This window comes from Neoarius graeffei, chromosome 8 (genome assembly GCF_027579695.1).
Source record: "Neoarius graeffei isolate fNeoGra1 chromosome 8, fNeoGra1.pri, whole genome shotgun sequence".
In the NCBI taxonomy this organism is placed as follows: Eukaryota; Metazoa; Chordata; class Actinopteri; order Siluriformes; family Ariidae; genus Neoarius; species Neoarius graeffei.
In genome coordinates, this window is record NC_083576.1 from 83,534,971 (window position 1) to 83,557,886 (window position 22,916).

The window sequence follows — 22,916 nt, forward strand, 5'->3', positions numbered from 1 at the left end:
AGCACTTTAAAGGTACAGGTTTTTTTTTTTTTTAATTGTGACACAAACAATAATTCAGATGAAAAAACAGAAATCTGGAGTGTGCATAGGTATTCAACCCCTCAAGCCAATACTTTGTAGAGCCACATTTTGCTGCAATTACAGTTGCAAATTTCTTGGGGTTTATCTCTATTATTAATTTAGCACATTTAGCCACTGGGAATTTTTGCCCATTCCTCAAGGCAAAACTGCTCCAACTCGAAGTTAGATGGGTTGTGTTGGTCTACAGCAATCTTCAAGTTATGCCACACATTCTCAATTGGATTGAGGTGTGGGCTTTGATTAGGCCATTCCAAGACATTTAAATTTTCCCTTGAAGCCACTCCAGTGTAGCTTTAGCAGTATGTTTAGGGTCTTCGTTCTGCTGAAATTTGAACCGTCATCCCAGTCTCAAACCTCTGGCTGAGTCAAACAGGTTTCCTCCCAGAATTGCCCTGTATTTAGTGCCATCCATCTTTCCTTCAATCCTGTCCAGCTTTCCTGTCACTGCAGATGAAAAACAGCCCCACAGCATGACACTGCCACCACCATGCTTCATGGTGGAGGAGCAGTGTTCTCAGGGTGATGGGAAATGTTGGGTTTGTGCCACACATGCCGTTTCCCATGATGTGTCATCTGATCACAGAATCTTCTTCCATGTGTTTGGGGAGTCTGCCACATGCTGCTGAGCAAACTCCAAATGTGTGTTCTTATTTTTTTTTTCTTAAAGCAAGGACTTTTCTGGCCACTCTTCCATAAAGCCCTGTTCTGTGGAGTGTACAGCTTAAACTGGTCCTATGAACAGATACTCCCATCTCCACTGTGGATCTTTGCAGCTCCTTCAGTGTTATCTTTGGTGTCTTTGTTGCATCTCTGATTAATGCCCTCCTTGTCCAGTCTGTGAGTTTTGGTGGGTGGCCTTCTCTTGTCAGGTTTGTAGTGGAGCCATATTCTTTCCAGTTTGCTATAATGGATTTAATGGTGCGCCATGGGATATTCAAAGTTTGGGATTTTTTTTTTAATAACTCAACCCTGATCTATACTTCTCCACAACTTTGTCTCTGTTTGGAGTGCTCCTTGGTTTTCATGTTGCTTGCTTAGTGGTGTTGCACAGTCAGGGTCCTTTCAGACCAGGTTGATTTATACAGGCATCATATGACAGATCATGTGACACCTTGATTGCACACAGCTGGATCTTACTCAACTAATGATGTGACTTATGAAGTGAATTGGTTGGCCCAGCTCTTATTTAGGGGTTTCATATGAAAGGGATGAATATCTATGCAATCTCCAGATTTTTTTTTTTTTTGGGGGGGGGGTCATCTTATTTATTGTTTTTGTCATTTAAAAAAAATTGCATATTTAACAGGGTAGGCACATTGTGTAAGTCAAATGATGTTAACCCTTCAAAAAATCCATTTTAATTCCAGCTTTTAAAGTGCTAGTCTAATGAAAATTACATAATAAAATCCTGGGTTTTGTGTGTGTGATGTGCTCAAATAAGTTGTAAAGTTCACCGATAAATAAAAAATTGGTTCAAAAAATAAATTTTTTTGCATGTGAATTCTGTTCCAAAAATCACTAAAAGTTTGTCCGCCATTATTAGATCACAGCGACTTACAGGTCAGCGGTGCGGCATGTGTGACATCATATGCACCACTGCCTTCTTTTGTGTCCACACAGACATATAGTATTCTCTGCACTGGCGTGTGTTCTTGATATTGATTCTTTTCAAAAAGACAATGAAAGCTCTTCAAATTTGTCCTCAATCTTTGGTTGGTTGTCTGAGGACGATTTAGAACCTATAGCCATGGAGAGAGAGGCGAAGAAACACACAAGCCAAGTCGCTTGTGAAGAAGAAGACAACTGCTCAAGTGATTTTCTGCAACCCAGGAAGTTAATACACAGTACAAATTATAGTTTGTTTATTCTTTTTTTTTAACTGACTTGTTCAACTTTCACAATTATGATAAAAGCATTGTCTTTTTGTAATTGTCATCTTTGTAACCTCACTTGGTAGGCACAAGACTACATAATGGCAGTAATAACCATAACCCCTGACTGTCATTGCTTGTTTACCGCAATGCATTATGGGCGATAGCCGGGGTCAGCTCTGCCATATTGTTTACTTTCACCTTTGTTAAACACTGCATTATTGTGTCTAACTGGTTTCAACTATGCCTAAAGTGAATTGCTGTATGCCTATGTAGGTACAACAGCGCCACAGTCCCTTTTAAAACTACAGATCCCACCAACCAACTTCTGCGTTGACCTACATCACGCCTGGGCGGGATCACTTACGTCACTTCCTCCATGAGCCCATAAGTGACTCAACCACAGTCCATCTAAGAACTACAAATCCCATCAACCAACTTCCGCGATGACCTACGTCATGCCAGGGCGGGATCACCAACGTCACATCCTCCCTGAAGACATAAGTTACTGAGTCAACTTCCGTTCTGTCTCTTTGGCTCTGCAACCACGCGGGAACAGACATAAAGAGGCACTCTCTCATCGGACCATCCGAAACCACGACTTCTTTCTTGCAAGAAGAAAGATTCAGCGCGTTTTTTCTGTTTACCATTGGCCACGGTAAAACTACTGAAATTGTGCTATTTCACTCATTGAGTTACAACGGGTTTTTATGTGTTTATTATTAAGGTAACGTTACGACTGCAGCCCAGAGCAGTTCATTTAAAGTTAGAAGCGACCGGATTCCTTCTAACTAAAAGCGCTGTGCACATTGTTTGATCAGAGACTTCTTTTCTTCACGAACGACAACGCGTTGGACCAAGAAATTCTCTGTGCTTCACGGAGGCCTCCACAAACCGTGACACTCCGTCTCTCCAGAACCTCTCCTCATAATCTTGCGTCGAGGCAAGATACTGAAGTAAGATTGGTATTTTGGGGAAAAAGACTAGTCTTAGGAATTAGCTTTATTAAGTAGTGTGAATTTAAACTCAGGAACGGTTTAATTGTGTACACTGTAGACACTCGGTGTTGAATTGATTATTGTTCTATTTGTGTTGATCTCTCAATTGTTAATAGATATGTTGCATGCTCTCTATTCCTTCCTAACACTTTTAATTTCATTCTTACACATATTTTGACCTCATCAAGATTTCAGTGGATTTAGTAATGTTATGAGCTAGTGGGTTAGCTACCGGCTAATTCTTTGTTCTACTTAGGAACACGTGGTGACCCCTCCTCCACACACACACCTTAGCTAACAACACAGGGCTAATCCTTTGTCTCAACTTTAGATAACATTCCAAGCCCTGATTCAATTCAAACTTTATAGTGCATTCTCCCATGCCCACATTCAAACCCACATATATCAATGATGACCATTTGAATGTATTTCAACTGCTAATATTAAATTTTTATCACACACAAAAAACCCCACACCTTAGCTAGCATCCCACGCTAGCCTTTTGTTTAGGCCATAAGGCCTCACACACACACGCTCCCATGTACACACATACCCCACTGTTTGCTGAAGATTTCAACTGCTATTATTCATTTTTATCTTATTATCTCATCTCATCTCATGTCATTATCTCTAGCCGCTTTATCCTTCTACAGCAGGGGTGTCCAAATTGATCCATAAAGGGCCGTGTGGCTGCAGGTTTTCATTCCAGCCATGCAGCAGCACACCTGATTTGGCTTATTCAATCAACTGACACACCCACCCTTTAATCAAGGGTGGGTGTGGCTGCAAGTGTTTGACTGTGTGAAGACAGTTCAGTTGATTGACTGAGCCAAGTCAGGTGTGCTGCTGCATGGCTGGAATGAAAACCTGCAGCCACACGGCCCTTTATGGATCAGTTTGGACACCCCTGTTCTACAGGGTCGCAGGCAAGCTGGAGCCTATCCCAGCTGACTACGGGCAAAAGGCGGGGTACACCCTGGACAAGTCGCCAGGTCATCACAGGGCTGACACATAGACACAGACAACCATTCACACTCACATTCACACCTACGGTCAATTTAGAGTCACCAGTTAACCTAACCTGCATGTCTTTGGACTGTGGGGGAAACCGGAGCACCCGGAGGAAACCCACGCGGACACGGGGAGAACATGCAAACTCTGCACAGAAAGGACCTCACCAGCCCTGGGGCTCGAACCCAGGACCTTCTTGCTGTGAGGCGACAGCGCTAACCACTACACCACTGTGCCGCCCCTTATTATAATAAATTAAATTATTATTGAAACTGTGTTTATTTGTTGTACTGATATTTTTGAAGTCACACAATCTCAAAGAATTCCAAGGTGCATGAATGCTATTGGCTGTAGATTGATAGTGATCATAACAATTTGGAATATACCATAATTTAGCTGTTTGGTAATTTATTACGAAGCACCAAAATTGATGGTATTATTTAACGAGACTGATTTAATGAGACTGATTACTTAATTACAAATTGCACCTACACCTAACTGTGTCTCCACAACGAGAACACCTAATTTGAGCTTTTATCAGCTGCCAGTCGAGCAGAAGAGAAGAAATGGATAAGTTTAATCCTCAATGAAAACCTTTGAACTGAAACGAAATGGACAAGTGTTTGTACCTTACATTTCTCTGATGAGAAAAAGACGTACTTAAACTGTGACCCAGCAATATTTCCATGGTCTGCAGAATGGCCTTCAGTAATAGATGATTATAACAATTGACAATATTCATTGTCTGAAACTAGCGATATTCCAAAGCCTGTAAAACAAAGAAGCATTCTTCGGCCTTTGCCTCTCAACGTACCGTAGCACTCGTCAGCCAAACAAGCCTGTCAGACCAATAAAACTCCCAAACCACAAAGGGTTCTCTTTCACGTATGTATAATGTTCAGTGTACCTCACTAGCAGCATTTATTGAAGTAAATGCATTTACTTCACACGACAGATCAGCAGGTTTCCAAAGATTTTTTTTTGGTCATGTTTCCTGATATCAAGTTTTATTTAACTAATCACTCATTTATAAATGTTTTGATAAGACATTAAGATTTGATGTTGTTGTACAGTGTGGTAGACTCTGTCAATCTCTTACAAATTCTTGTCACTTATGTCTTACTTTCTCACCTTGATTTGGATTCAGATTTTTCTGCTGTAAACCCTTGACATGTTATCCACCTCTTTAAATCACCAATTTCATTGTCTTCCATGACAGAGCACGGCAAAACTGCTCCTCTCACATAAAATTAATCTAAAATTCATTATATTGCACAACTACCGACCCCGGCTATCCTCCATAATGCATTGTGATAAAAAAGTGATGACGTAGTTATGCTTGCATGGGTGCAAGTTTCCCGGCATGTGCCGGAAGCTCCGGGTTTTTTTTTTGGTTCTGAAAAAGTAATTTTTCCAAATCGTGTAAATCCGTTGAGATTTTTTTTTGGGGGGGTGGCTCTCTACGCCGCTCACCGACGAGCAGTCCTGACTAGCCCGTTGTTTCACGGTGTTATACGTGATATCATGTTTCACGCACGTAGCATGTTGTTCGACCAAATCAACACAGCTATTGCAGTGTATATATTTTCAGACCCTCCAGGATTTCGCGATGTTGCGAGTTGCAACATCAACGCAAATTCAACCAATCCCCGTGAATTCAGGGCGGTGTTGCAATTATATCCAATCACCGCAACTTTGACCAATCATTGGCGTCATCTTGAGGTGACGTCGACAAACTACCTTCTGCCTTACTTCCGTGTTTCCGTTCAAGAGCAGCAGCATGTGCGAGTCTCAGGAGAGACTGCCTGCACACAGCACTAGTATTAATAGTTTTTTTTTTCTTATATGAAGGCTGAGGCATTTCCTTTTGAATTTGAAGTCCATGTTTATATAGGCTTCAGTGTTACTGAAAGTGTGTTATGTTTACATTGAAGCACTGTGTGTACATTACGTTTTTTTTACATAATACAAGAAATTAATGGATGCCAAAATTTTGCAAAATGGTATTTTATTTTCCATTGTCTAGGCAGCTTCAGCATCATACTGTGAGGTTCTGTTCAAATTGCTTTTTTTTTTCTTCTATGAAGCCTGAGACATTTATTTTATTAGTTTATAATTATTGTTTAATTTAGTCTTCAGGAGAGACTGCCTGCACACAGTACTAGTATTAATGGTTTTTTTTTCTTACATGAAAGCTGAGGCATTTATATTATATTTTAAGGTAACTTCATATTGTGCTGTGAGGTTCTATGCACTTTAACTTTTGAACCAACAGGTGCATTTGGATAAGTAAAGCCTATTTTTCTGCATTTTTGTAGTCCTGGTAATCTTTTATATTGGTAAAAATTTTTATAGGACAATTTCTCAGTGTCTGTTCATTTAATCAATAGTTTTTCAGTAATAACTTAATATTTAACATATCACTCAATTTTAATCACAAAAAGAGAAAATCGCAACAATTTCTCGCAACTTTCACTTCCTCCCGCAATGTAATCGCAACAAAAGCCTAAAAAAACCCCGCATCTTTCATCGCAATTTTTTGGAAAAACCCACGCAACATCAGACATTTTAGCCCGCAACAATCACAAAAAAGGCCCACGAAATCCTGGGCGGACTGATATCGTAAAAAAGGTATCACAGCAAAAGCATATTAAAAATGGTTGTTTCAACATTTAAATTACTAGTTGCTAGATGTTTTGAAATATCAAGCCTTGTACTTGAAATATAGTTATTTCAGATGAATGTATTAAACATTTGATGTGAATATACAAATCATATAACTATTAATATTATAAATGTTTGCATAAGATTGCATGAGACACAACCATTTTAATTTTTTTTCAAGCCCTAAGGGTGGCTCACCCCCCTTTGTAAACACCCCCCCCATCGTATCTCTGCAACCATGAAAGATTTTTTGTCAAAATTCCAAAACCTATGATCATTTTACGATGTCCCTTTACAGAGAGCCGATTTTAGGGTGAATTGAACCTGTTTGAAATTTTAAGGTACAACCCCGATTCCAAAAAAGTTGGGACAAAGTACCAATTGTAAATAAAAACGGAATGCAATAATTTACAAATCTCAAAAACTGACATTGTATTCACAATACAACATAGACAACATATCAAATGTCGAAAGTGAGACATTTTGAAATTTCATGACAGCAACACATTTCAAAAAAGTTGAGACAGGGACAATAAGAGGCTGGAAAAGTTGAAGGTACAAAAAAGGAACAGCTGGAGGACCAAATTGCAACTCATTAGGTCAATTTGACTGGGTATAAAAAGAGTATCTTGGAGTGGCAGGCGCTCTCAGAAGTAAAGATGGGAAGAGGATCACCAATCCCCCTAATTCTGCGCCGACAAATAGTGGAGCAATATCAGAAAGGAGTTCGACAGTGTAAAATTGCAAAGAGTTTGAACATATCATCTACAGTGCATAATATCATCAAAAGATTCAGAGAATCTGGAAGAATCTCTGTGCGTAAGGGTCAAGGCCGTAAAACCACACTGGGTGCCCGTGATCATCGGGCCCTTAGACGGCACTGCATCACATACAGGCATGCTTCTGTATTGGAAATCAGAAAATGGGCTCAGGAATATTTCCAGAGAATATTATCTGTGAACACAATTCACCGTGCCATCCACCGCTGCCAGCTAAAACTCTATAGTTCAAAGAAAAAGCCGTATCGAAACATGATCCAGAAGCGCAGACGTCTTCTCTGGGCCAAGGCTCATTTAAAATGGACTGTGGCAAAGTGGAAAACTGTTCTGTGGTCAGACGAATCAAAATTTGAAGTTCTTTATGGAAATCAGGGACGCCGTGTCATTCGGACTAAAGAGGAGAAGGACAACCCAAGTTGTTATCGGCGCTCAGTTCAGAAGCCTGCATCTCTGATGGTATGGGGTTGCATTAGTGCGTGTGGCATGGGCAGCTTACACATCTGCAAAGACACCATCAATGCTGAAAGGTATATCCAGGTTCTAGAGCAACATATGCTCCCATCCAGACAACATCTCTTTCAGGGAAGACCTTGCATTTTCCAACATGACAATGCCAAACCACATACTGCATCAATTACAGGATCATGGCTGCATAGAAGAAGGGTCCGGGTACTGAACTGGCCAGCCTGCAGTCCAGATCTTTCACCCATAGAAAACATTTGGCGCATCATAAAACGGAAAATACGACAAAAAAGACCTAAGACAGTTGAGCAACTAGAATCCTACATTAGACAAGAATGGTTAACATTCCTATCCCTAAACTTGAGCAACTTGTCTCCTCAGTCCCCAGACATTTACAGACTGTTGTAAAGAGAAAAGGGGATGGCTCACAGTGGTAAACATGGCCTTGTCCCAACTTTTTTGAGATGTGTTGTTGTCATGAAATTTAAAATCACCTAATATTTCTCTTTAAATGATACAACCCCGATTCCAAAAAAGTTGGGACAAAGTACAAATTGTAAATAAAAACGGAATGCAATAATTTACAAATCTCAAAAACTGATATTGTATTCACAATAGAACATAGACAACATATCAAATGTCGAAAGTGAGACATTTTGAAATTTCACGCCAAATATTGGCTCATTTGAAATTTCATGACAGCAACACATCTCAAAAAAGTTGGGACAGGGGCAATAAGAGGCTGGAAAAGTTAAAGGTACAAAAAAGGAACAGCTCGAGGACCAAATTGCAACTCAATAGGTCAATTGGCAATAGGTCATTAACATGACTGGGTATAAAAAGAGCATCTTGGAGTGGCAGCGGCTCTCAGAAGTAAAGATGGGAAGAGGATCACCAATCCCCCTAATTCTGCGCCGACAAATAGTGGAGCAATATCAGAAAGGAGTTCGACAGTGTAAAATTGCAAAGAGTTTGAACATATCATCATCTACAGTGCATAATATCATCAAAAGATTCAGAGAATCTGGAAGAATCTCTGTGCGTAAGGGTCAAGGCCAGAAAACCATACTGGGTGCCCGTGATCTTCGGGCCCTTAGACAGCACTGCATCACATACAGGCATGCTTCTGTATTGGAAATCACAAAATGGGCTCAGGAATATTTCCAGAGAACATTATCTGTGAACACAATTCACTGTGCCATCCGCCGTTGCCAGCTAAAACTCTATAGTTCAAAGAAGAAGCCGTATCTAAACACGATCCAGAAGCGCAGACGTCTTCTCTGGGCCAAGGCTCATTTAAAATGGACTGTGGCAAAGTGGAAAACTGTTCTGTGGTCAGACGAATCAAAATTTGAAGTTCTTTATGGAAATCAGGGACGCCGTGTCATTCGGACTAAAGAGGAGAAGGACGACCCAAGTTATCAGCGCTCAGTTCAGAAGCCTGCATCTCTGATGGTATGGGGTTGCATTAGTGCGTGTGGCATGGGCAGCTTACACATCTGGAAAGACACCATCAATGCTGAAAGGTATATCCAGGTTCTAGAGCAACATATGCTCCCATCCAGACGACGTCTCTTTCAGGGAAGACCTTGCATTTTCCAACATGACAATGCCAAACCACATACTGCATCAATTACAGCATCATGACTGCGTAGAAGAAGGGTCCGGGTACTGAACTGGCCAGCCTGCAGTCCAGATCTTTCACCCATAGAAAACATTTGGCGCATCATAAAACAGAAGATACAACAAAAAAGACCTAAGACAGTTGAGCAACTAGAATCCTACATTAGACAAGAATGGGTTAACATTCCTATCCCTAAACTTGAGCAACTTGTCTCCTCAGTCCCCAGACGTTTACAGACTGTTGTAAAGAGAAAAGGGGATGTCTCACAGTGGTAAACATGGCCTTGTCCCAACTTTTTTGAGATGTGTTGTTGTCTTGAAATTTAAAATCACCTAATTTTTCTCTTTAAATTATACATTTTCTCAGTTTAAACATTTGATATGTCATCTATGTTCTATTCTGAATAAAATATGGAATTTTGAAACTTCCACATCATTGCATTCCGTTTTTATTTACAATTTGTACTTTGTCCCAACTTTTTTGGAATCAGGGTTGTACATTTTCTCAGTTTAAACCTTTGATATGTCATCTATGTTCTATTCTGAATAAAATATGGAATTTTGAAACTTCCACATCATTGCATTCCATTTTTATTTACAAGTTGTACTTTGTCCCAACTTTTTTGGAATCGGGCTTGTAGTTTTATAAGGTATAATTTCCAGGGGTGATGTCATTTTCCTAAGACTAGCACTTTAATGCGACAAAACAGGAAAAACACCAAAGGGGATGAATACTTTTGCAAGACAATGTATGTACTTATCTTATGCTGATGTGTGCATGCAAAGGACACAATCTAGATGAGATTGATATGACCCGAGGCCAAGATAACATAAAACGGGAGCATGGACAAAATCATCATGACCTAAGGAACAGATATGTATACATTATGAGTTAGCATTATGAGATATGTATACATTATGAGTTAATACAGACCCTTATGCATTATGAGTGAACAAAGACCCTTACTAAAATCACAGTCAATTGATTTGATGTTAACGATTAAATCCTGTATAATAACAATGCAAAAATACAACAGAAAATAATATATTAATAGACAACTGCCAAAAAGACTTGATGAACTTAAAAGGTTGGTTCTATTTCCACTATATTTACATGTGACTCGAGTTTACTGGCAAGTAAACGTTCCGGTAGCTTACTGGTTCTGTTCTAGTGTAATGCTGCTGTAATTACAAAACAATAATAAAACAAATACAGTATAATTTGACAACTTGAAATAATCATGCAATGTCTCCGAGTTCATGCACTTTTGTGTCTTAAATGTAATTGAATGAACAAATGTGTTTCCACACTGTGAGCAGTGATACTGCTCTTCTCTGGTGTGAATGCACAGGTAAACTTGCAGATCACCCTAACAAGTAAAACGCTGTCCACAGTGTCCGGTGTGATGAGGCTTCTATCCTGTGTGAATACGCTGATGTTTTTGGAGATGATTCTGTCGAGTAAAACTCTTTCCACACTGTGAGCAGTGATACGGCTTCTCTCCTGAGTGAATGTGCTGGTGCTGTTTGAAACCATGCTGACGAGTAAAACTCTTTCCACACTGTGAGCAGTGATATGGCTTCTCTCCTGTGTGAATGCGCTGGTGTTGTTGTAGATGACTCTGTCGAGTAAAACTCTTTCCACACTGGGCGCAGTGATACGGCTTCTCTCCTGTGTGAATGCGCTGGTGCTGCTGGAGATGAATCTGTTGAGTAAAACTCTTTCCACACTGTGAACAGTGATATGGTTTCTCTCCTGTATGAATGCGCTGGTGTTGTTGGAGATGACTCTGATGAACAAAACTCTTTCCACACTGTGAGCAGTGATATGGTTTCTTTCCTTCGTGGATGCGCTGGTGTAGTTGGAGATAACTCTGATGAATAAAACTCTTTCCACACTGTGAGCAGCGATAAGGCTTCTCTCCTTCGTGGATGCGCTGGTGTAGTTGAAGATAACTCTGATGAATAAAACTCTTTCCACACTGTAAGCACTGATGAGGCTTCTCTCCTGTGTGAATGCGGTGGTGTTGTTGGAAAGCACATTGACGAGTAAAACTCTTTCCACACTCTGAGCAGTGATATGGCTTCTCTCCTGTGTGAATGCGCTTGTGTTGTAGGAGATGACTCTGTCGAGTAAAACTCTTTCCACACTGTAAGCATTGATAAGGGTTATCCCCTGTGTGAATCCGCTGGTGTCGTTGAAGATCACTCTTTTGAGTAAAACTCTTTTCACACTGTAAGCAGTGATGAGGCTTTTCTCCTGTGTGAATGCGCTGGTGTTCTTGAAGATGACTCTTTTGAGTGAAACTCTTTCCACACTGTGAGCACTGATATGGCTTCGCTCCAGTGTGAATGCGCTGGTGTCGTAGGAGAGCGCTGTGATGAGTAAAACCTGTTCCACACTGTGAGCAGTGATGAGGCTTCTGCCCTGTGTGAATGCGCTGGTGTTCTTGGAGATGACTCTTTTGAGTAAAACTCTTTCCACACTGGGAGCAGTGATACGGCTTCTCTCCTGTGTGAATACGCTGGTGTAATTGGAGATTACGCAGATGAATAAAACTCTTTCCACACTGTGAGCAGTGATGAGGCTTCTCTCCTGTGTGAATGCGTTGGTGCTGTTGGAGATGACCCGTTTGAGTAAAACTCTTTCCACACTGTGAGCAATGATACGGCTTCACTCCTGTGTGAATGCGCTGGTGTTGTAGGAAAGCACTCTGATGAGTAAAACTCGTTCCACAGTCTGAGCAGTGATGAGGCTTCTCTCCTGTGTGAATGCGCTGGTGTTCTTGGAGATGACTCTTTTGAGTGAAACTCTTTCCACACTGGGAGCAGTGATGTGGCTTCTCTCCTGTGTGAATGCGCTGGTGTTGTTGGAGAGCACTCTTTTGAGTGAAACTCTTTCCACACTCTGAGCAGTGATATGGCTTCTCTCCCGTGTGAATGCGCTGGTGTTGCTGGAGGGCACTCTTTTGAGTAAAAGAATTTCCACACTGTGAGCAGTGATATGGCTTCTCCCCTGGGTAAACTTGTTCATGTTGTTGAGCACTCTGATGACCAAAATGTGTTCCATGTTCTGAGCAGTTGTGAATATCCTTTTGGACATCATTGTCAGAAGTGAGAGTATCAGATGATGTTGGCTGACTACTGGAGCCTTTGGAGGGGATCTGAAGATCATGTTTAATATCTCCCGATTTGCATGGTTTCAAATACTCTTCATCCTGGCATCTCTGGATGTTTGTGTCTAGGTAAATTTGGGATGCAGAAGAAAAAGGTCATGTTGTGCAGGAAAAGAATTGCAACACAGAGTTGTTGACTTCTGAACAAGTGAAAGAAAAAAATATCAAAGTGAACATGAAATGTAACTAGATTATAAAATGCAACACCACTACCCCAGTGTCGAGGAATGTTTGAGGTTAAGTAAAATCATTTGGGATTCTCAATGAATGAAGATTTACTAATCTGTAATTCAAATAACCAGCAGTAGAGAATAAGTGGATCTGGGAATGGATCTGCTTGTCTACAAATTCACATGGATCAGGGTCACCAGCATGGACTACAGAGGGCTGTTGGTGATTTCTGTGATGAACATATCTACTTAAGTGACACTTCACTTGACACAAATCAGACAGTTCATCAAACAGTTGCCACTTCTCTGAAGTTAACTCCTGCCATGAAAACAAGTCAGCCACCAGATGGATGGATTAGCACAGCAAAATAAACAGTACAGAATAAAGTAAAGTGGGACAGGTCAGTATGTGCCGTACCAGATTAGAGAAGCTCACAGATCCTGCATCTTACATCATCATAATAATACAGTTCTGCAGTCCTCAAAGGAGCTACTTCAATGCCAAATAATCCTCAACAGCAGCTTTAGCCAGCTTCTGAGGTGCTGAGACCAAACAAACAATTCTGAAAGTCTGAGAGTTAAGATACAGGAGCCTCCATCTTGGAGTATTGGTAGATTCAATAAGGTGCTGGAAAAGCAGCTCAGAGCAGCACTAGCCATAGCCCAATGGATCTGAGTGGCCAAAATGTTTACATTCTTACATACTGATTATACTGTCAAGTTTAATTTGCTTATTAATTTCAATTATACACCAATTTAAAAAAATTAAATACTGTGAAATTTTGCAAAACTGTCAATTCGTATTAATAGATTTAATAAAGAAGTAAGCCAACATAAATACATAAATTAAGATGTCTAGGACCAGTCATTTAGTTAAAAGAGAAATGCAAGTCTATTAAAAAAGGGACACGCTGCAATTGTTCAGATGGTGTGCCAGCCAGTTCCATTTGTAGCAAGTGACAGATAAGTGACTGATCTGGACTGTCTCAAGCTGCAACGTGCCATATATTCCCTCGTGTGTTGCATACGAGCATTGACGCAGCATTGGGGCTGGCACATTGGTATAGGAGACATTTTAGGCTGAGAGTTCCCAAAAATGATTAATGAGCCAGAATGTAACCAGACTGTCAAAGAGCAAAAACCTGTCCTTCATCTTCTCCACAAATGTTTCTTGATCCCATCCACAAATCATTTTGAGAAAACAGTCAGTTCCTTTTTATAAGCAATTTTCCTTCCTTTTTCACCTGATGCTACACTTCTTTTTCAAACAATATTTTTGTTTAAAGACAGGACAATTTTCTTCATGGTCCTCACCAGAAACTGACGTGAAATGCTTGTACAATCTACAGTATTTCAGAAGAACCATCTTTGAGTTTATTCAGTGTCAAGTGGAATTTGTCAATGGGATGATGTTCTTTTTCCATCATCAGTAATAGTTTACCTTGTGAGTAATGACCTAAAGCACACTGGATGGTCTCGACCTACAACACCCAAGTGAACTTTTGTTTTTTTATGACCCATCATACCTGAATAAACAGCACTTTCCCCTCCAAATCATGGCTGAATTGCCCTTGAGCAACTGCTCCCTGGGCACTGTAGCATAGCTGCCCACTGTTCTGGGTATGTGTATGCTCATTGCTCACTTGTGTGCACATGCATGTGTTCACTGCTTCAGGTGGGTTAAAGAGGAGGCAGAGGAGGAATTTTACTGTGCCTCAGTGTACACGTGACAAAATAAAAGCTTCTTCTTGGAGGGGATCTTGGGGGTTCCTGACTTCATGAGCACTATGGTCAGATTATACATGTTGGTCCTCACACCTGATGGGATGCCAGTGCCTGATCTGGACAAACAGTGACTGTCAGGGTTCCTCCATTGACACATACACTGCCTGGCCAAATAAATGAATAAATATTTAATTGGATAACCTTTGGCTTTGATTACGGCACACAATCAGTACATTCAAGTAATCAACTAATTTCAAATTATTGGCACATAATGTTACTGAGCCTAGACGTGATCAACTGAAGCAAACTCAAATCATAACACTGTATATTGGCCACTATGCATGATGGCTGCATTGCTTCATGCACTTCCCTTCTTACCTTGTTGCACCCACCTGGACTCATCAAACCACATGACCTTTTTCGATTGCTCCATCTTTATGCTCCCTCGCAAACTGAAGCCTTTTCTTCCATTCACTTCACTAACAAGGCTTTACTTCTGGCCACACAGCCATGAGGAAATGCTCTTACTTTCATGATTAAACATGGCCATACACTACCGTTCAAAAGTTTGGGGTCACTTTGAAATTTCCTTATTTTTGAAAGAAAAGCACTGTTCTTTTCAATGAAGATCACTTTAAACTAATCAGAAATACACTCTATACATTGCTAATGTGGTAAATGACTATTCTAGCTGCAAATGTCTGGTTTTTGGTGCAATATCTACATAGGTGTATAGAGGCCCATTTCCAGCAACTGTCACTCCAGTGTTCTAATGGTACAATGTGTTTGCTCATTGCCTCAGAAGGCTAATGGATGATTAGAAAACCCTTGTACAATCATGTTAGCACAGCTGAAAACAGTTTAGCTCTTTATAGAAGTTATAAAACTGACCTTCCTTTGGGCAGATTGAGTTTCTGGAGCATCACATTTGTGGGGTCGATTAAATGCTCAAAATGGCCAGAAAAATGTCTCGACTATATTTTCTATTCATTTTACAACTTATGGTGGTAAATAAAAGTGTGAATTTTCATGGAAAACACAAAATTGTCTGGGTGACCCCAAACTTTTGAACGGTAGTGCAAGTTCTGCTGTTGATAACAAATTCACCAATACTTTAAATGGTCTCCAATCACAGCCAGTCAAAATATTTTAAGTCTATCATTTCATTCCACAAAGAATAAAACCATGTTCATTAAACATGAAAATGTGTTGGTACGTAATATACAGTGTCTTGCAAAAGTATTCATCCCCCTTGGTGTTTCTCCTGGTCTGTCGCATTAAAACCTGAAATTAAAATGGATTTTGGGGGGGGTATCACCATTTGATTTACACAACATGCCTACCCTGTTAAATCTCATCTCATCTCATTATCTCTAGCTGCTTTATCCTGTTCTACAGGGTCGCAGGCAAGCTGGAGCCTATCCCAGCTGACTACGGGCGAAAGGCGGGGTACACCCTGGACAAGTCGCCAGGTCATCACAGGGCTGACACATAGACACAGACAACCATTCACACTCACATTCACACCTACGGTCAATTTAGAGTCGCCAGTTAACCTAACCTACATGTCTTTTGACTGTGGGGGAAACCAGAGCACCCGGAGGAAACCCACGTGGACACGAGGAGAACATGCAAACTCCACACAGAAAGGACCTCACCGGCCATGGGGCTCGAACCCGGACCTTCTTGCTGTGAGATGACAGCGCTAAAAACTACACCACCGTGCCGACCCTGTTAAATGTGCAAATTTTTTTTTTTAATTGTGACAAATTAAGGTTAAAAAACAAAAATCTAAAAAGTGTGCATAAGTATTCACGGCCTTTCGTATGAAACCCCTAAATAAAAGCTGGTCCAACAATTAACTTCATAAATCACATAATTGGTTGATTAAGATCCACCTGTGTGCAAAGTGTCACATGATCTGTCATATGATGTCTGTATAAATCAACTTGTTCGGGAAGAACCCTGACTCTGCAACACTACAAAGCAAGCAATATGAAAACCAAGGAGCCTCCAAACAGGTCAGAAACAAAGTTGTGGGGAAGTATAGATCAGGGTTAAGTTATTAAATAAATAAATAAATATTTTTTTCGCAGTGCGGTTTCCATCAAATCCTGCACTCTGATTGGCTGGTGAGCAGGTCCGTATCCTATGGTACGGACCCCAGTTACAGACCTCTGGCGATTCGCTTGTTCACAACAACAACTAACATAGTAGAATTTTTTGTCAACATTTATAAGATTTATTTATAAGATTATCAAAAATCTTGTAAATTTTTGCCAGCATTTCTCAGGAAAATAGCATTAATTTTACATTATGGATATCGATAATGACAGTCTTCACAGCGAAAGCGAGTTTTACTACCCTGAAGAAGAAATAAAAGAAAACATTTCAGGAGAAAGCTAAAAACCTGTAACTTGCTAACGCCGAGCAAAAACATGGCTGAATCCTGAATGACTCAATTTTGTTTAAATAGGGGACTACATAGGCGGCAAAAGGTAGGGTTTTTTTCCTGCCATGGAAGTGCACTTGTATACCAAGGAGGAAGCAATTTACATTACAGCCGTGAATGAGGATTCAAAATGGTGGCTCGCCTCGGCTTGGCTCGGTTTTCCCTTTCGGGCGCTCTCATTTTCTGTTAGAATTTGGTAAAGAAAAAAATATATATATTATTTACCAGCTTGAGGTCGGTCCGTATGGTGAAATACAGTAACCTCGGCCTTGAATATTGACCTCTGCCCAGAGGGCCTCGCTCAGTACTTTCAAGACCTTGGTCACCGTATTTCACGGTACGGACCTCCCAGCTGGTAAATAACATATACATCCCAAACTTTGAATGTCCCACAGAGCACAATTAAATCCAGGATAGCAAAATGGAAAAAATATGGCATGAGAGAAGAATATGGCACCTGACAAGAGAAGGCTGCCCACCAAAACTCTCAGACCAGGCAAGGAGGGCATTAATCAGAGAAGCAGCAAAGACGCTAAAGACAACACTGAAGGAGCTGCAAAGATCCACAGCGGAGATGGGAGTATCTGTCCATAGGACCACTTTAAACCGTACACTCCACAGAGTGGGGCATTATGGAAGAGTGGCCAGAAAAAAAGCCATTGCATTAAGACAAAAATAAGAAAACAAGTTTGGAGTTTGCCCAACAGCATGTGGCAGACTCCCTAAACACATGGAAGAATGTAAGATGGCACTAAAATTAAACTTTTTGGCTATCATGGGAAACGCCATGTGTGGCGCAAACCCAACACTTCCCATCACCCTGAGAATCATGCTGTGGGGATGTTTTTCATCTGCAGTGACAGAAAAGCTGGTCAGGATTGAAGGAAAAATGGATGGCACTAAATACAGGGCAATCCTGGAGAAAAACCTGTTTGAGTCAGCCAGAGGATTGAGACTAGGACAAGGTTCAAATTCCAACAGGACAATGACCCTAAACATGCTGCTAAAGCTACACTGGAGTGGTTTCAAGGGAAACATTTAAATGTTTTGGAATGGACTAATCAAAGCCCAGACCTCAATCCAATTGAGAATCTGTGGCATATCTTGAAGACTGCTGTACACCAACGCAACCCATATAACTTGAAGGAGCTGGAGCAGTTTTGCCCTGAGGAATGGGAAAAAATCCCAGTGGCCAGATGTGTTCAACTACTAGAGACATACCCCAAGAAACTTGCTGCTATAATTGCAGCAAAATATGGCTCTACAAAGTATTGACTTTGGGGGTGAATACCTATACACAGTCCAGATTTCTTTTTTTTTTCATTGTAATTGTTTGTCACAAATTTTATACAAGCAAACAAATAAATAAAATAATTTGCACCTTTAAAGTTATAGGCATATTGTGTAAATCAAATGGTGCCAACACCCCATAAATACATTTTAATTCCAGCTTGTAACACAACAAAACAGTAAAAACACCAACCAGTAAACCAGAATACACTCATGCCAGTCCACTGCCGGGCATCATGCACCCACGCATGAACAAACTCATTCACATCTAGTGGCAATTCAAGCATAACCTATTTGCCCATATCTGAAGGAAACCAGTGGACCCAGAGAAAATCTACACAGACACGGGGAGAACATGCAAATCTCAACAGAGACAATAACCTGAGCTCAGGATCAAACCCACAACCCTAGAGCTATGAGGCTATGAAAATGCACCACCAGTATTCCCCTAAACCTGAATACACATATTTGGACACCTGAACATCACACCCATAAATGCTTGTTGAGCATGTCATTCCAGAGTCAGTCCTCTTTGAGAGGAGTGAACGTGTAAAGAATCGCTTCAATGGAGCTTGAAACAAGTGTTATTCTGAAGCGAATGTTGGGGTAGCTATTTAAAATATATGTATTTAAAAAAAAAACATTTAGTTATCCTCACTCCTAGGTATGATATTAAACTCTCTATAAATATAAAAATGACGCAAGTTAATTTAGTCGTGATTTGGTGATTAAATTATCTGAAACAGAGGCTCCATCTCAAAATAACCCACTATTGTACTTTCAGTGCACTAGATACTGTGTCAGGTAGAATAATCAGTGAGAGTGTTACTGAGCTCCTGATCTCGTACAGAGGTAGTCTTTATTGTCAGGATCTTCCTCTTTAATTGAGAGAACTTCAGGTGGGTTCTCGAAGTTGTTTCCATGGTTGTAGACGTTCAACTCCAGTGTCTCTTCTTTCTTCACACAGATTCCTGACACTTCAGATGTCCCTCCATCTGAAATCTCGATTTTCACATCTTCATACAGCTAAAGAGCAAACAAGAATAACATTCAGAAAATACTTCAGATTTCCTTTTTCATTACGCTACGGTCACACTACAGCTCGCAATGCTTTGCAATGGGTTATCGATTAAAATGAGGCGTTTTGGTGGCGATGCTTGACAAGGTACATGTGAGCTAAAAGTTGTGGTCACACAGCAGGCGAACACTTGACCACCACAGCTTCACGCACTTGAGTCTGCTGCAGTTTGTGCGGCTATGCACTCTCATGGAGTGCATTGTGCACGATCATGGGACCCAGTCATTATGGGAAACACCTGATACTGATTTGAGTTCAAATCAGGATGCACATATAAGGATGGTGTACTCACAGAGACTTTGCGAAGTATCATCATCATCGTCACATTTGTTTCTAGCCATGATTATGACTCTGGTTAAATACTCTGCTTTGTATTTTGCTTTTGATTTCATTTGTGTTTTGTTACTCTGGCCTTGCCTCACATTTTCTTTTTGTAAATATCACACCTGTTAATAAACAGTCTTCCTACACTTAGATCTGCTAACGTCGCATACTTGACAAAATACTAAACAAAGCCTCTGGGGAAATGGTGTCATATGTGCGTGCGGATTGCGCTCAAATCAGCATCAGGCGTTTTCCATAATAACTGGGTCCCAAGAGCGTGCACAACGCGTTCCGGACAATACCCAAATGTAAATGCACTTTTTAAATCTCGGGGAAGATTAAGCTATGCCAAGCCGCTCTGCTGATGAGTCTCCTGTGAGCATCGTGGACGTGGATTCAAGACAAATACATCTCAAAAGGCTCAAAGAAGGTTCCCCGAGCTTCAGGAAGTATTCCCAAACCCACCTGCGAGTATTCGCTACTTCGTTTATCAGCGAAAACCTCGCCACCAAATTTTAATGCAGGCACTGGCATTTTTTACAACGCTGTTGGTCATTCACAAGAAAGGGACACCAAAAAACAACTCGCGAAACTCTGACATTTGCCTTGCATCACATGATTGGTGGCGATGCTACTAATTTCTCATCGCCAAGTATTTGCAAACCCATCGCAAGCTGTAGTGTGAGAAGGGCCTTAGGTATTATTAGGTTTTGGGTGATTAGCAGGACAGCTTGTAGGCTGGCAGAGAAACAAGGCAGCAAAATACAAAGACTGGTCAAGCGTTAAAGTGCATATTCTGGACAAATTTCGTTTTTTTTTTTTATATGAAAGTATGTCCCTTTCCACACTCATCCAGAAGGGTAATTTTGCACAAGGCCATCTGTCTACAGCAGGAAAAAATAAAATAACAAAACACGTCTGGAAAAATCCCAAGGGAGTCTGGAGCCATATTGATCCAGATTCGTGACGTCACGTGAGGATCCGCCAGCAGGCTGAGAGACAAACACAGGAACACCTAATTTAGAGTATAGTCTCTCTTATTTCTTACCCTGGCAACAGTCAACTTGGGAACTGCCAATTTTCTTGGTCTTTTTCTCGGCTCTGCTTGGTCCTCGGCTTCAAGGGCCTCAGTGGATGCGGCACTTCGCCTTCTGTCAGGGGAGACGAACACGGCTGGCTCCTTTAGTGACGCTGACACAAATAGAGATGGTGTTGCTTTGGGCATGCTAACAGACGGAACTGTGTCTTTTTTCAGATCAAGTTGCTTCTTGAAGCCCATTTCCCACTGCAAATAGTTCTCAAAGTTGTTGGGGTTTATGAAGCGAGCCCCGCATATGATGCTGTGGTCTGTTGCATGTTGCCAGTTTTTCCGGATGCCTCGCACGAAGTGCTCCCATTTCCCTCTCATTGTCTGGTCTTTTGGAAAATGATGAGTACTAATTCCATCAAGATTGGTGTTGCTACACCCTTCTATGATACATCTGTTAGCCATTTTAATAATTACGCAATAACATTGAAGAAATTTGCAGAAAACCACCAGGTCGTTTTCTCATAAACAAAGCAGCGCTGACGTAGGATTCAGAAGGAGGCGTCCCGCGCGCAACGTCACAAAAATCAATGTTTGCCGGGAAATCCAAATGCCAAGATTTTTCAGAGGCGGACCAATTCGCCTCAAATGGCTTGATTTCAACTGAATTTTTCTGGTATTGCGCAAGGTAAAAAAAAATTGCAGAGAATGCAGAATGTTACAGATATTTAACCAAAGTTTAATATACAATAGGAGAATTACATTGATCTTGTTCCTGAATTTACCCGTGATATGCACTTTAACCTCATTCTTGAGCTTTACCTGTGAGGGATCAGGAGCCTGAGAGGTCCTGGAGGAGCACTGTCTGTCTCCTGCTGAACTCATTATAACAGCTCTAAACAAAGATAATATCATTAACACCTTTGATATTTCCATAAAAATAAAAACTAGAGGATTATGTAAAGCTGTTCATGAAGCTTTAACAATAATTCATGTTGAGGTTGATTGTTAAAAGGTTAAACAAAAACATAAAACTACAAAAAAAAACTAGGTGAAGTAAATTTATACGAATTGTTTTTTATCTTGATTAGTGCAAACTGCTCGTAAAAAGTGACTTTGAACAAGTTAAAATTATTTCAATACTTTAAACACAAAAATAAGCAGGTTATGCTCACTAAAACGCATCACAAAGGCCGAAATCCAAATCTCTCCTTACTGGATAAATAGTGCACTACATAGGGAGCACACAGCATTACATCGTACTGAATGTAGTGCACTTGAACAATGGACACCCATTTGGGATTCGGCCTCACAGCTTTATTTTCGCTTACCTCAGGGTTTAAAGCGCAACGGACATTCAAACAAAGGCAAAACAATGCATTTGTATTTTTAATTGCATTAGATATAACCTACACAAGACATTTTATTCGAAATATTTAACGTAATGATGACTGGCGCTGTTATCTTAAAATGTTCCAGCAAGAAACATGCAACAATTTTTCTTCTCCAATGTTTTCTGGCAGTTGGAGCAGCAGTTCTTGGGCGCTTTACCGCCACCATCTGGTCTGGAGGGCATAGTAAATACTAACTAAAATAAGCTCCCGGCCATATCTCGTGAGAGCCAACCTGATAACCTCAGAATATGGAGGAAAGGCTCACCCGAATTCTAGCAAATTTTTATCTAGCTCATTAAAAAAAAAATCATCAGATAAAACTTTCATCCAAACCGGTCTTTTTCACTTGGGTCATGGGTGACTGGCTGGGCTTTCCTTTCACTTTATCAAGCTGACAGCTTGGAACGTAGCCCAGGCCTGATCATACTGTTGCCACTATTATGTTATTTACCAGCTGGGAGGTCCATTTCGTGAAATACCGTGACCGAGGTCTTGAAAGTATTGACCAAGGCCCTCTGGCCCTCTGGGTCAAGGTATTTCACCATACGGACCGACCTTAAGCTGGTAAATAATATATTTATTTTTTCTTTACCAAATTCTAACAGAAAATGAGAGCACCCGAAAGGGAAAACCGAGCCGAGCCGCCGCCGCTCTTGCCAGTATCTGTTGGCGTTGTCGGTGACAACAAGCCACAGAACCAAGACCAGCAACACTAACGACTCCATGTCCTCCATGTTTATTGTTTACTATTCGGGTCGTGAGACTACCGCTTAAAAGCTCACTGATGTCAC

The 22,916-nt window shown here is 40.7% G+C and overlaps 1 pseudogene; it reads right to left on the minus strand.

The window, feature by feature from the left end:
• Window positions 1-22,226, minus strand: part of LOC132890961 (zinc finger protein 420-like) — a 53,428-nt pseudogene extending 31,202 nt beyond the window's left edge.
• Between the last annotated feature and the right edge of the window lie 690 nt (window positions 22,227-22,916).